Source organism: Anabrus simplex, chromosome 2 (genome assembly GCF_040414725.1).
Source record: "Anabrus simplex isolate iqAnaSimp1 chromosome 2, ASM4041472v1, whole genome shotgun sequence".
NCBI lineage: Eukaryota > Metazoa > Arthropoda > Insecta > Orthoptera > Tettigoniidae > Anabrus > Anabrus simplex.
The window spans coordinates 310,823,909-310,838,601 of record NC_090266.1 but is presented as its reverse complement, the minus strand read 5'-3'; the positions used below and the strand labels follow the sequence as shown (position 1 = coordinate 310,838,601).

The following is a 14,693-nucleotide window of genomic DNA, read 5'->3' as shown; positions in this document are numbered from 1 at the left end:
TAAACAAGTAGCAGAAAAATCAGAAGAAACTTCAAATCAACTATTCTTCCCCATTTCTTTGAAAAATACAGGGCAGATAACATAGGCTGTGAAGCACTAACGCCAAAACCCTCACTTTACATTGCACTGACACAGGTAGGTCTTATCGCAACAATAGGACAGGAAAGGGCTAGGAGTAGAAAGAACGTGGCCATGGCCTTCTCATTCCCATCCCTGTCCTATCATTGCTACGGGAACTGTCTCTGTTGGTGCAATGTAAAACAAATAGGAGGAGGAAATTGGAAATGCAACTTTAAAACTTGAAAATTAAGAGTTCAGTTTCAGAGGTGGAAAATTCAATAGTGGAGCCCAATTTCTTCAAAAGACAAAGTAAGGAAATGCACTGGGAGTATAGAAAGGATATGCTAAAGGCAATTATTATTTTATAAAAGGCATATGATAAAGTCCCCAGAGGAAAATTGTAGGAAAGTCTAGAAAAGAAATGAATTGGATAAAGAACACCTAAAATGGAAAATGCAATGCATTTTGAAGGCTGCAGTTGTAAAAACAGAAAATTTAAAACTGAAAACAAACTGATACAGAGACATGTTCTGTTCATAGCAGTGATGGATGATATCATTAGTTTGTTAAGAAGGAAGCCATACTTCCCAGTATCAACTCAGTTAAATGTAACTTAAAAGCTTTCCAGTCTGTCAAAGACACAAGTTCAACATAAACATCACACTATAACATACCTGTAAAAAAAATTAAAAAAAAAAAAAGCCTTTATGTTACATTTGATATTGTTACGGTGTATGGAAGTACCAAAGTGAATACAATTAGCTGATGATACTGTGACATGAAGAAAGGATGGGAGGAAAATGCACCAAAAGGGAAGATTGAGAAATGAAGACAACTGATTTGGTGATGACTAAGGGTTGGATTTTAATGACTTTAAAATATTTAAAATATGCTAGCAAATATGAGCTAAAAGGCATTCAAATAGGACCGAAAAAGACAAAAATATGACCTTACAGATTAATTAATTAATGTATAAAATGTGGTCTTACTGTTCATTTAATTCACATATAACTAATATCCCACAACCATTACTGGTTACATTTTATTTCCAGAGTTGGGAAGTATTTGAGTAAAAGTAGAATGACTTGTAACGATTACATTCTTAGTACGAGGACAGTTTGAAAAGTTCTTGGAATCACCGCTAGATGTCAGTGCTAGAGCAACGAGGTTCCCACGCAATAATCACACATCCTTTGTGAGTGAACACGTGGCGCGTCAGTGCTCTAGCTGCAGGAGTGTGCTAGTGACGACTCTTTGTTGTTGTTCCCGCGTAGTGATTTGTGACAATGGAAAAAACTGAGATTCGAGCAGTGATTGAATACTTTGTAAAGAAAGGTATGAAAGCAAAGGAAATTCATGCCGACTTTCAGAACACACTGGGGGACTCTGCTCCTTCATTTTCAACTGTTGCCAAGTGGACCAGCGAGTTTAAATTTGGTCGGGAGAGCTTGGATGATGATCCGCGTAGTGGACGGCCAAAAAGTGTTACGACCCCAGAATTTATCGCAAAAGTGCATAAAATGGTCATGGAGGATCGTCGACTGAAAGTGCGAGAGATCGCTGAATCTGTAGGGATGTCTTCTGAACGGGTATATTATATTTTAACCGAAGAACTGGGTATGAAAAAATTATCCGCAAGGTGGGTGCCGCGGCTCTTGATATTGGACAATAAACGCACCAGATTGGAAATGTCCGAACAAAGTCTAGCCCGTTTTCAGTGCAACCAACAAGATTTCTTGCACCGGTTTGTGACTACAGATGAAACTTGGGTCCACTACTATACCCCAGAGACAAAACAGCAGTCAAAGCAGTGGAAACATGCTGATTCACCACCACCAAAGAAAGCAAAGGCAGTGCGTTCCGCCGGGAAGGTCATGGCCTCAGTTTTCTGGGATGCAAAAGGCATTCTGCTGATAGATTATCTTCCTACTGGCCAAGCAATTACGAGGCAATACTATGCAAACCTCCTAGACCATCTACAGGAAAAGATACGCGAAACAAAGCCTGGTATGGCAAGGAAAAAGGTCATCTTTCATCAGGACAATGCTCCGCCGCACACAAGTGTTATTGCCATGGCAAAACTTCATGAACTGGGGTACGAATTGTTGCCACATCCACCTTATTCACCTGATTTGGCACCATCAGACTTTCATCTATTCCCCAATGTGAAAATTTTCTTCGGTGGATGGAGATTTTTGAAAAGGGAAGAACTGACAGCCGAATTAGAGAGGTATTTTGCAGGCCTGGAGGAATCTCATTTTCGAGATGGGATCAAGGCATTGGAACATCGCTGGACCAAATGCATTAGTCTACAGGGAGACTATGTTGAAAAACAAAAGCAGTTCCACTGAGGTAAGATACATAATTCTAGTACATTCCGAGAACTTTTCAAACCACCTACGTAATTTCTACTTGTAATCATTACTTTTTACAAAATACAATTATTGCTTGTAGTTTACTTCCATATAAATAAAATTGTAGGGGGTCCGCTGTCTGTAATTTCCTTTGTTTTGCCAATTTTTCAGATATTTATCCGTTTTAGGTCAACTCAAGACCGAATCGGTGGTTTTTACGTTTCGTGTCTGTTTGTCTGTCCGAATCGGTGGTTTTTACGTTTCATGTCTGTTTGTCTGTCTGTTTGTCTGTTCCACCATCACGTCGAAACGGCTGGATAGATCTCAACCAAACTTCATATTTAGGGTATACTCATCCCAGGGAAGGTTTCGATATGCATATCATTTTAAAATCTTTGAATACACGGGGGGTTTATAGGAAAACCAAAATGATTTTTCCACCATCACGTCGAAACGGCTGGATATATCTCAACCAAACTTCATATTTAGAGTATACTCATCCCGGGGAAGGTTTTGATATGCATATCATTTTAAAATCTTTGAATAGACGGGGGGTTTATAGGAAAAACAGAATGTTTTTTCCACCATCACGTCGAAACGGCTGGATAGATCTCAACCAAACTTCATATTTAGAGTATACTCATCCTGGGGAAGGTTTCGATATGCATATCATTTTAAAATCTTCGAATACACGGGGGTTTATAGGAAAACCAGAATGGTTTTTCCACCATCACGTCGAAACGGCTGGATAGATCACAACCAAACTTCATATTTAGAGTATACTCATCCCGGGGAAGGATTCGATATGCATTTTATTTTAAAATCTTTGAATAGACGGGGGGTTTTCCTCCATTTTCTCTTATACTATTGATTTTCTGTAAACTTAGTTTACCGTACGTGAAACGTCTCTTCATTATAAACAACTTTCGTTATGTTCATAATTTACCTTACTCTTCACATGACGGAGAAATTTACAATTTTCCACTGGTCTCATGCTCTGCATTGAGTAACCGACAGACCGACAACGAACCTACAGGTTAGCATGGCAACGTCTCTGACTGCATGCCAGCAGGGAAGTAACGTATTGCCATTTTCCTCATCATGCTTTTAAATTCGTGGTTGTTCCTTGGGTAGAAGGCAAGAGAGGCGTCAATCGGCCTATCTGCGGGATATTGGCAGAATATCGTTGGATGTTATAACCGCCCTCGAATAGAATAAGTAATAACACCATTAGTCATCTTATTATTATTTGTTTACCTAAGAATCACTGGACCTAAATTTCTCCTCTGTTACCGCTTTATTATATCCATAACTCACACTAGCATAATTTATTGAGGGGCATTTGATTTTCCAATACATTCACTTGGCATTTACATATTTGTCGTTATCCGGCTGTCCTCAGTTATAATCCATTTTCTATTACTTTCAACTTTCTTAACTGTATTATTTTCTTCCTTAATTACGCCGTATGTACACGAGTGCTACAAACTACTGGATGTATTTCCACCAAGACTCATATTTAGAATACACCTGTTCTTGATAGGTTTTAGGGCAAATATTGTTTCTAAATCCCTGAACTGACTGGGGGTTTATACGAAACCGAAACAGTGATTTTGCACTTCCACAAAATATACACAACCAAACTTAATGGAAATCTACCTACCTTGGTAGAAATTAATTTCTATATTTTTTTTCTCCTGTGCATCATTTCGATACGAGGATTAATAAGGGAGATATCATTAACGGACCGTTTTTCTGTACAAGTCCCATCGGACTTAACTCACGAGCGGGTGCGTGTAAAGCGTATTCCTTACAACTTGAAAACTACTGAAGACATTCGAACCAAAATTTATATTTAGCATCCACCTGTTCAAAGGTAGGTTTTAAACGTAAATAACATTTCATGTTCCGGAATGGACTGGCGGTTTATAGGGAACCGAAATGGTGATTTTACTCTTCCACAATATATACAGAACAAGACCAACCTGACTGGAAATCGACCAAACGTGATGGAATTCCACCTCTAAACCTTTTTTTTTTCATGTGCATTTTTTCGTCAGGAGGATTAATAAGGGAGATATCATGAATGGTCACTTTTGCAGGTTAAGTTCAGCGGACATAGCCCAAAAGGTGGTTTACATGGAGCAGATTCCTTATCTATATAAATCAAATCGTAACGACTGTGTGCCTCTACACTGATTATTTTGGCGAAATTTTCGTACAGCTTTCCGTTGAAGGGGTAATAATGACCATCTCCATAATTTTTGGTTTAGTTTCCTGAAAGTCCTAATTTTTACCCGCCTCGCCCAAAATCCAGATTGCGGCATAATCTGCCAGAAGAAAAAGAAGATAACTGAAATTTGACAAAATTATACGTTTTAGCCTGTAACGAACGGAAAACATCCTAGATCATTAAATTTTTCACTTTTTATCCCCGAAGAATATCGAAATATGCAGGCAATTTTAATGATGGTGCAGACCTTCGGAAATTCCTATCACATAACGGATTGCACAATCTCCGTTCAGTTTGGAATGATCTACAACCTTGGTCTTATGACTTTTTGCCGTATCTGTATCCCTTTTACGTTTGATTTTTCTCTATTAATCGATGTTAAGTCAATTTGGAATTTTCACATGCATAATTCATACTTTCTGTTACTTATATGAAATACAGAATCATCAAACTCTTCACGAAAATTGGCCCACCCAGTAGCCATATGTGAGCCAAATACTATGTATGTAGCTGTCACATAATTATCCGGAAAGTAATGTAATGTGAGATAATCTTACAAAACCTTTACCCTGTTCCACGTTTCTAACTCAATCTGACCCATGAATAGATGACATATCACAGGACCAACCATTTAGGCCACTAAATCCGGCGTGTCTTATGGTATAATCCTTTGTCGATATGACGTACGTTTAGTAGCAGTTAATCTGTAAATGAAGGTCTTCAATATTGTAAACACGCATATACTTTCGTATGTCGATCTATATATATTCACTGATGTCGATTTTTAGCGATCAAGAAAGGGTGGGTCTGCTATTGTAATCAGTACTCCCCACACCGACTTTGACTGGCAGTAGGAAAGGGTTCCTTCTCCAACTCCTGTGTACCTGTCATTAGTAAAGAAGGCCTACAATTGTAATGAACAGTTCACTTCTCGATTTGACTTGCAGAAGGCAAGTGAGCATGCAGTTTTGTTTAAAACTCCCCTACCCGATTGTGTTTGGCAGTAGGCAAGGGTGTCCGCCATTATAAAGAAATGTCCTCATCTAAAATGTGACTGGCATTAGGCATAGTGGCCTGCTATTTTGATGGAAACTCACCAACTTGGTGTGACTGGCAGTAAGCTGGCTGGCAGTAGGAAAATGGGCCTGGCATTATAATGATAACTGCACAACACAATTTCGAGTGATAGTAGGGTAATTGCCTGCCATTATAATAGAAACTCCTCAATTGTAATCTGTCTGGAAGTAGGAAAGGGGGGCTGCCATGTTAACGAAAACTCCCCAAATCGATTCTGTCCGCGTAGTAGGCAATGGGGCCTGTGATTCTAATGTAAACTTCCCAACTCGATTATGATTGCCAGTAGGCAAGTGAGCCTGCCGTTACATCACAAATCCGTAACAAACACTTTACTTTGGAAACAACGTACGGGGACATCCCCATGCTCTTTCTCGGATAACGCTAAGAGACATGCAATTTTAAAATAATCTTATTTACTGCATGTACACTATTTACTTCGATATTTGAATACAATGTAGAATACCGTAGCGAAGCACGGGTACATTCGCTAGTCTTCAAATAAAATTGTAATCATTACATTCTAGTAATTGATATACATCACACGGAAGCAGAAACGGGGAAAAATAAATGATGATAGTGATGATATTTTTTCAATTCGACACCAGTAGAACCAGTAACTTAACCAGTTCTGGATGAGGTACTTTCTTACCTCTCCAGTTCTTTGATGAACTCAATTCTTAAAAATAATGTATTACAAAAAATATATATATTTACATCTACATATATAAAATAATAGTTTTGTCTATAAAATGCTCAGAATTGGAAAAGAATGGTATTTCTGTATCGGTCATGTTCACAGTAACAAGGAAATGCACTTTTTACTTTTCCGTAATTTCTGTCTGTCTGTCTATCTGTCTGTATGTACACGCATCACGAAAAAACGGCTGAAGGGAATTGAATGAAAATCAGTACGTGAATTCGGGGGATGAGCCGCTACAATCTAGGCTATAAATCATTTTATTCATGCGGAGTGGAATGGTAGTTTAGGGGAAGGTCTAAAATTTAACTCTCAAATATTTATATTATTAGTGGACCTATCGATAAATATTACATAACTAAAGTTATATAGAATTAATTTTCCGATCATATGTGTCATACATTGTTACCATACTGGTTATGATAACACAGATATTCATGAATTTGTATTTTTGTTGCTAAGTCCATACCAACGCCGAGCCACGAAAAAATGGGTTAACGGAATTTAATGAAAATCGGTATATAGAGTCGGGGAATAAGAAACTACAGTCTAAGTTATAACCAATTTCATTCACCCTGGATTAAACTGTAGTTTAGGGGAAGGCACCTAAAATTTAATTTTTAAATACCTATGCTATTGGTCCTATCGAAAAGTACTACATAAGAAATGTTACAGAGAATACAATTTCTGACCATGTACATTTTATTCAGTTTTACCGTACCGACTATGATAGGAGTGGTATTTCAGAGTCGGAAGAAAACTAAATGTGAAGGCCTACAATATCGAAAGCGCATAACATTGATGAACAAGAACATTACATTGACCATTGTTAGTGGCGGTGTTCTTTATCTCTTATGCTGCCTCTCAACTCCGATATATGGGATTACTGCTGCGTACCGAGTATAACCGCCTTACTGTATATTGGCGGGAAATAGCTGGGGAGTTAGAAAACTTTCTTCTTTAGCATGACATTACTCTGGTCCATACATTTTCTCATACTGCTGGTAGGTAACACACTGGTTCATCATAGTATTCCAGCTATCCGATCCCTACACTGACACGCTGTTTTGAATGAGCAGTGTCCACACTTAACGCAGAGGCTCACGTAGTAGTAGTAGTAGTAGTAGTAGTAGTAGTAGTAGTCTGCCCATTAATTATGCAAAACGACACCTGTACACTTTCACTAAAGTTAACTTACCTAAAGTTACAAGTGTTATTCACTGCATTAACGAAATTGGTTCCTTCCAGACTTCCAAACGCAAACCAGCCGTGCCCAGTTCCTGGATGGGTGACCACCCAGGACTACCACAACCAACACACACGTTATTGCTGTGACAGTCATCACGAAGCGAACTCTCAAACGCTCTGGTCACACGCACAGAACTTGCATGCACTACACATACACTCAACTTGCACCCATACTGAATGCTCAAGTACACAGTTAAGCAATATCGATATGGATGGGTGACCAAACCACACACATACTGTTTTACTAAAACTTAACTGATGTACGAATACCCAAACCGGCATAAAACACAAATACAGTCACCAGTCACAACACACTACAGGCCGACAGAGGAGCTTGGAACCGACACCGGTATCGGCACGTCACAAACCAACTATCTCCTCGGAGATGGGTGGAACATACAGATACCAGTAGTAGTAGTAGTAGTAGTAGTAGTAGTAGTAGTATGACCTAGTCTAGAATTACAATTTAGACCTATTCCAAATTATAGCACCACAATTCACTAAATAACCCAAAATTCAACCCAGAAAGAGCCGTTTCTTAAGAAGAGCTTCTTCCTCTTCACTTTTATTAAACTCTACATTCATTTTATTCCAAATTAGCAGTGAAGAGGGCGTTTCTCCTCTGGCTTGGAGGAAAAATTTGCTTCCAAGTCAGACAGATTTTTCCGCCGTCGGTGTAGTGAATTGAGATTTTCCGATTCACCGGGTACTCCTAGGAAACAGATTAGTAAAAGGGCATAGTTACCCTGGGACTCTCCACTATTCGACCCCCCCCCCCCCCACTGAGAAAAGACGAAGAGTGTTCATGGATCACGGCTGTCTGCGGCCTGGTCATTCCAGGTCTGGAACTTAGGACTGTTAGATCGGCAGCGTAGTACTGTTCGTTAAAAGTGAGAAATTGTGTGGTTTTTAATTTGATCGAGTATTTCATACGAAAGCATTGCTTTTACTCTCGCCATTCCTACTGACGTCATTGTAATGACCTATGTTCCTTTCAGTTGGGAAAACCACTAAGACAGTCTTTTTGAGGATGTAAACAGGCAGGTGGTGAGTGAGTGTCTGCCATTTTAATGAAATTCCTTTACCTGATTGTGACTGATGGTAGGCAAGCGAGCCTGTATATACAATGTAGAATCCCGTAGCGAAGCACGGGTACATCAGCTAGTTATCGATATACATAAAATGCCTAATCCTCTGTCATTCACAGCGATATTGAGAAAACAAGAAGGTTTCGACAGCTGAAATTGGTACCAGTTAGAGATTGTTGTGTCTACTTTGCAGCAAATGTACAATGAACCTCTCACAGCCTTTTAGCAAAGTTATTGTCTGGTTCGCCATGATGATGTAGATACACAGCTATATCTATCGGCATGAGCTCGAACTACGTACATCGTTACTTATGTTACCTTCCACAAATACTGTATACGGAGGCAAAGGGAATGTTCTAAAGACCAAATATGGGTTACAAGGACAATGCAATGATGGCCATCTTGCTTCAACTGTTTAGTGAAAAATACTATCTTTAAGTGAAATGAATGATTTTTTTTCTGGGGTATCAAAACAAATTATTTCCATCAACAGGCACAGCATTCTAGTAGTCATAGTCGTTAAAGTCGTCAAGTGTATATTATGCCTGACACTGTGGTTAGCCGGTTCGAGTCTTGTTAGTCGATTTCTTTTTTACCGTTACAAGTTGGCCAGCAGGGTAGGAGAGGTGGAAGTCTAATAATAAGGTTGCCTGCCAAAACCCTGGATTAAATTCCAAACCTTTTCGCAGTGTTCATATGGAATGAAATGAAATGAAATGGCATACGGCTTTTAGTGCCGGGAGTGTCCGAGGACATGTTCGGTTCGCCAGGTGCAGGTCTTTTGATTTGACGCCAGTAGGCGACCTGCGCGTCATGATGAGGGTGGAATGGTGATGAAGATGATACATACACCCTGCCCCTGTGCCAGAGGAATTAACCAAATATGGTTAAAATTCCAACCCTGCCGAGAATCGAATCCGGGTCCCCTGTGACCAAAGGCCAACACACTAACCATTTAGCCATGGAGCCGGACAGTAAAAGGCAAATTATCTGAAACACTAAAAGTCATTAACTAAAATAAAAATATGGAAGATGATAATTTCAAAAGTTCTAAGGTATGTTTAGTGTCGTGTCACCTAGAGCACCTATGATGAAGTAATATATTTTCTTTGCAAACTTTGTATTATGCAGAAAAGATGTCAGTTATTCTGTAAAGTAAATATAATTTTACTAATTGCTTGTTTAAAAAGTAATCTGTAATTTTAATTGATTAAAATATTTCTCAGGTAACTGTAATTCAGCCTAATTACTTTTATCTTATACTTTTTCCATTACTGATTATTTCTATCATCTATCAGAAAGATTTTTGTTCCACTTCACTTTCAGCTATGGCAAGTTTTGTTCCCTGAAAAGTAAAAATAAAATAAAAATGTGACAAAGTACTTAGCTCATTAGCAAATTATTTATAAAAGTGAGAATTAAATATCTGTACCCGGCATTAGTTCCCACTGTCAATGAAATTACACAGGTTGGCAAACTGGAAGCCTCTTCTGTTGTCAGACAGGGTGTTTTTATACCTAGAGAAACTCCGCTCGACATCATGTTATGGGAGCAAATATGAATAAAGTTATTTCATCTGGGGAAAATACTGGTTAAGAATTCTCAAATTTTGCTTTGTGTCCATAACGAATGTCACTTATCTTGCAAAGCATAGAATAACGTACATTAAACACAACACCCTTTTCAATCTTGCACTAATTGTATGAGCTACTTCAACTTTTGCTCACTTTACATCATCCTCAGTCTGTTTTATAATGTCCAACGCATCACACAGTGGAAGCCCTGCAGTACTAAGATGAGTGATTTATCTTGATATTCTGCCCAAGTATGATGTGATGTGATGCGATGCGATGCGATGCGGTGCGATGCGATGTGATGTTATGTTCTGACCAAGCTCTTAGAAGAAATCAAATGTTGCACTATTTTAATACTTGATGAATCAAAAGGATCAAACTCTTGAATTACACTCTCAAAGGAATCATAATTTCTGCGGTAATACTGGGTAGCATTGAGCCACATTCCCCAGAGAGTAAGGGTAGGGTGAGGAGGAAAAGGTAGAGCAGGAGCTGTTTCTTTCATCTTCTATACTCGAAATGGAGCTTTAAGGAACATTTTCCTCCTGTTAGTAATTAGCCTCTCTACGCTGGGTTAGTTGCTTCGAGCCTCTTCTACCACTCCATGTAAATCATGCACGAGACATGTAGCATGGATCATTTGGGGGTAAAGTAGTTCAAGTTCTTTCCCTGCTTTGGTGATATGGTGATGTACAGGGCAGCATTGGTTAAACACGGTGGAATGTTTTACCCCTGTACACTGCCTGGCCAGAGTAGCTTCATAGCTTCATCAAACAGAACTGCAATGTTGGAGTGATTTACTTTCTTCAGAAATTCACATTAGAAGAAATACTCCACCAGGTCAATCCTCTTTCATTAAACCAATAATAATGTTATCCAGGTATCTCCCACCTACATTGGTTGTTTCGTCCACTGAAAACCGTATCTTATTGTTGAGAACTGTATATCTTATCTTCTTTAACACATCTTCATAGCAAGTGGATATATAATACTTTCCATGTGTTAATTCAATAGGAATTGGCTGACTGATGTACTTCTCTCTAAGAAGGATATGAAGCTGGCACTATTTACTTATTTTAGTAGGAATATTGGAAGTAACCATCATCATGCAGAGATCTTTACAAAATTCTGAAGTGTTATCTAACAAGACAGTATTTGAAGAAGCTCCCTCGAAAAGCAGATGCTACCTGTTCTCTGCAGTGGAATATCTTGTTAAACACCTTTGATGTTTACCAGTGTCACAATGTTGTTGCACAATTAAACGCTTTTGAGCCGAAACCATAACTTCACCGAGTTTACAGTATAAAATAATACTGTCACTGCTAGAAATCCATTCCCCAAATTTTTGAATGAATTGCCTCAGTTTCACATTCTCTGAACACTTCCATATAAGCATCATGTGCACCACTATGGTGGCAAGCTCAGTTACTAATTGGTGGATAACGGAAATGGCAGAGTAAGATTATAAGTGCGTGCTAAAATGTCAGATATCGAATCTCCTGGAAATGTAGATACTACAAGAAAGCAGAAAGGGAACAAAAACTATAGTGTTGTTGGGTGTGTACTACTTAAAAGAATCCTATGCCAGATAATATCTTTTAATAGTTTTCCATGCAGAAAAATGAAATGGAAAGACGAAAGCTATGGACACAAAACTGCCAAAACTGCAAGAGTCAATGTAAAATATACTTGTTCATATTTATGTATTGTACCGGTTACGACCTGTACATGCCGTATTTTTTGACTATTAATTGTACTTCATCATCACGCAAGACATTCAGAGCGAACTTGGTTTGTTTACGTTCGGAGGAGCGAGCAGGCGAGCCAGCGACAGCTGTGTGTGTGACGTAGCTGCAGGGACAATATAGACTACCCGCCTGACGCCACGTGTAGTAATCGCAGCGACTTGAGTGATGCGTCATTTTGAAGAGGATAACATAAACGTCTCAAATTGTGAATCTCCAGTAAATCCGTCGAGGGATTCGCAAGATAATCAGCCTCAAAAAGATCATGTTATATGATGACATAGGAGCCCCAAACTGAATATAAACTGAGCTCACTAGACCCGATCACACAGTCATAGCTGGGTGTCCAGCCTGACTCTCCACACTGCAGTGTTCGTCGAAGTGCTGACAGAGGCTATCTTCGAATATTCAGAGTCTTTATGTGGGACTTAAATTCTGACAGGCATGTTGAAGTTATAATTTGTGTGCGTGTTAAAATACAAAAAGTAACAAAGTCTTTATGATGGACAATAGTCGAAGTTGAACATATAATTTTTGCGCGTGTTGAAGATCAAATTAAAGTCTTTATATAGTAGACTCGGATTATATCCGTCAAGTTGAACTTACAAATTTTGCGTGTGTTCGAACTCTGATTATGACAAGGCATGTATTGGACTTAGGTGACGACAGCTGAGTTGAACTTATATTCTGAGCGCTTGTAGAAACTTCTCGATATAACTTACTTTCGTTCTTGTGGAACTGAGTTTATTACCACGTTACCTGTGTGAAACTTAGCCTTTGAACAAACATGTCATTAATTACAATGTGACACTACTATGTTATACTATTAACTGTGACATTTTGTTAAATCTCAGTCAGCATAATTTAATTTATAAGCAAGGGTGTTTATGAAAGTGCTCGAACTTTCACATGAATGTTAATGCAAGTGATTACCATAATCGTGAGCTACGACACCAAGGTTTCACTCCGAACTCAAACTGTGTTCTTTATTCAATTCAAACAAAATTGTGTATTATTTCTTCTGAACAGTGTGCAAATTATTTGTGTGTGACTGACAGCAGTGTCTTTGATAAACTCTCGAACAGTCACCTGCTTTTTATGTCAAGTGCGCCTAACAATGAACTGTACTTTTCATTTCAACCTTATTTCTTCGTCAAAGTGTTTAGTATTATTGCATGACTGACAGCAGTGTCTTTGATAAACTCTAGAGCAGTCATACATTTCTTTCAATGTCAAGTGCTCCTTTATTTAGTGGAAAACCACCACGAACTGTGCTAAGTGCGTGAACAATTTTCAGTTTCATTATTTCTATTCATGAACTGTACTTTATTTTCTTGAAATCTCGATGCTACCCGCATCTTCATCTTTAGTGAACTTATAAATTCTATCTACAAGATTACGAGTGAATTCGACTGCATATCCCAACCATATTAAATGAAACAGTGCTGTTAAACCAAAGTGTCGGGGGACTGTGTAATTCTGGACGCTCATATAAGTTACGTGACGAGTGATTACCCCGCAACATCGGAGATCGTCGGAGAATGTCCAGAACGTCGAAAGTTCGAGACTCAAACCCATATCAAACCGACCTGGGTGTTCCGGCCTTATCTCAACGTAATATTGGCAACTTCCAGAAAGTTTTCCAGCCCCGTTCAGCCTGGTGAACTGGGAGCACGGGTCATCAAAAGGCGATGTTGAAGACTGTGACTTTCAACAGTAAGGTGATGTGCACTTTGAAATGCATTTTCTGAATAAAAACTATTATTCAATCTATTTAAAAATTTTCTTGTAGATAGGACCCTCCTGTACCAAGCCCTAGCTAGAAATCACCCAGAATTGCCATGAGATATACTTCGTGCTAACTTTAACATTAATTCATAAAGTCGGGCTATTTTACTGGTACAGTATATTTCTAGTTTTGAAAATTTACTAATTATAATTATTTTTCACCAGAACTTCCAGTAAAAAAATACAGCTAACAGAAACACAAAGGCTTCCCGGTAATAAGAACATATCTTTCCAGCAAAGGGGTCATTGCTATCACCTAACCATTTCTTGACGACGGCACATTAACAGCTGATAAGTTGGAAACAACATACTCAGTGTTGGAATGTATGACTGGGCCTTAAAATAATTTGTTATTCTATCTGAAACTTCCACAAGTCTTGGTAAATAATAAGTACAGTAACATGACTATATTTTCTAAATACAGCTGTAGGAAATTCCTTTCTTACATTTACACATTCTTCTGATAACAGAGGTGCCAACCTTTGAAGTGGATTATCAGTAATCGCCCTCCTTCCCTGAGAAAATTTTTGAGTCAAGGCCAAAGCATGCTCCTTCCTTCTCGATAATGACACCCCTTTTGCCTTTCCCTCTAGCAATCTATTCGATTGATAAAATAGGTAGGACTCCATAGGACTCCATAGGCTACACCGCAAGGATTATTATATAAAATCTTAATTTAAATGATGCTCATTCCTTGTAGCTTGTTTCTCACCCAACAGTTGCTTTTCAGTGTAGTTTTTCTCGAAGCATCCTTCCTACTCTGATAACATTTTCGTCTTCTGAAACCATAAGCGATTCCAGTGCAGATGTGCTTAATATAGGCCTCACT

The 14,693-nt window shown here is 38.6% G+C and overlaps 1 protein-coding gene across 1 annotated transcript in view; it reads right to left on the bottom strand.

Annotated features, from left to right (window-relative positions):
- The window catches only part of Dph2 (Diphthamide biosynthesis 2), a 183,223-nt gene that overhangs the window by 80,491 nt on the left and 88,039 nt on the right, over positions 1–14,693 (bottom strand). The gene's annotated exons all lie outside the window — the stretch shown is intronic.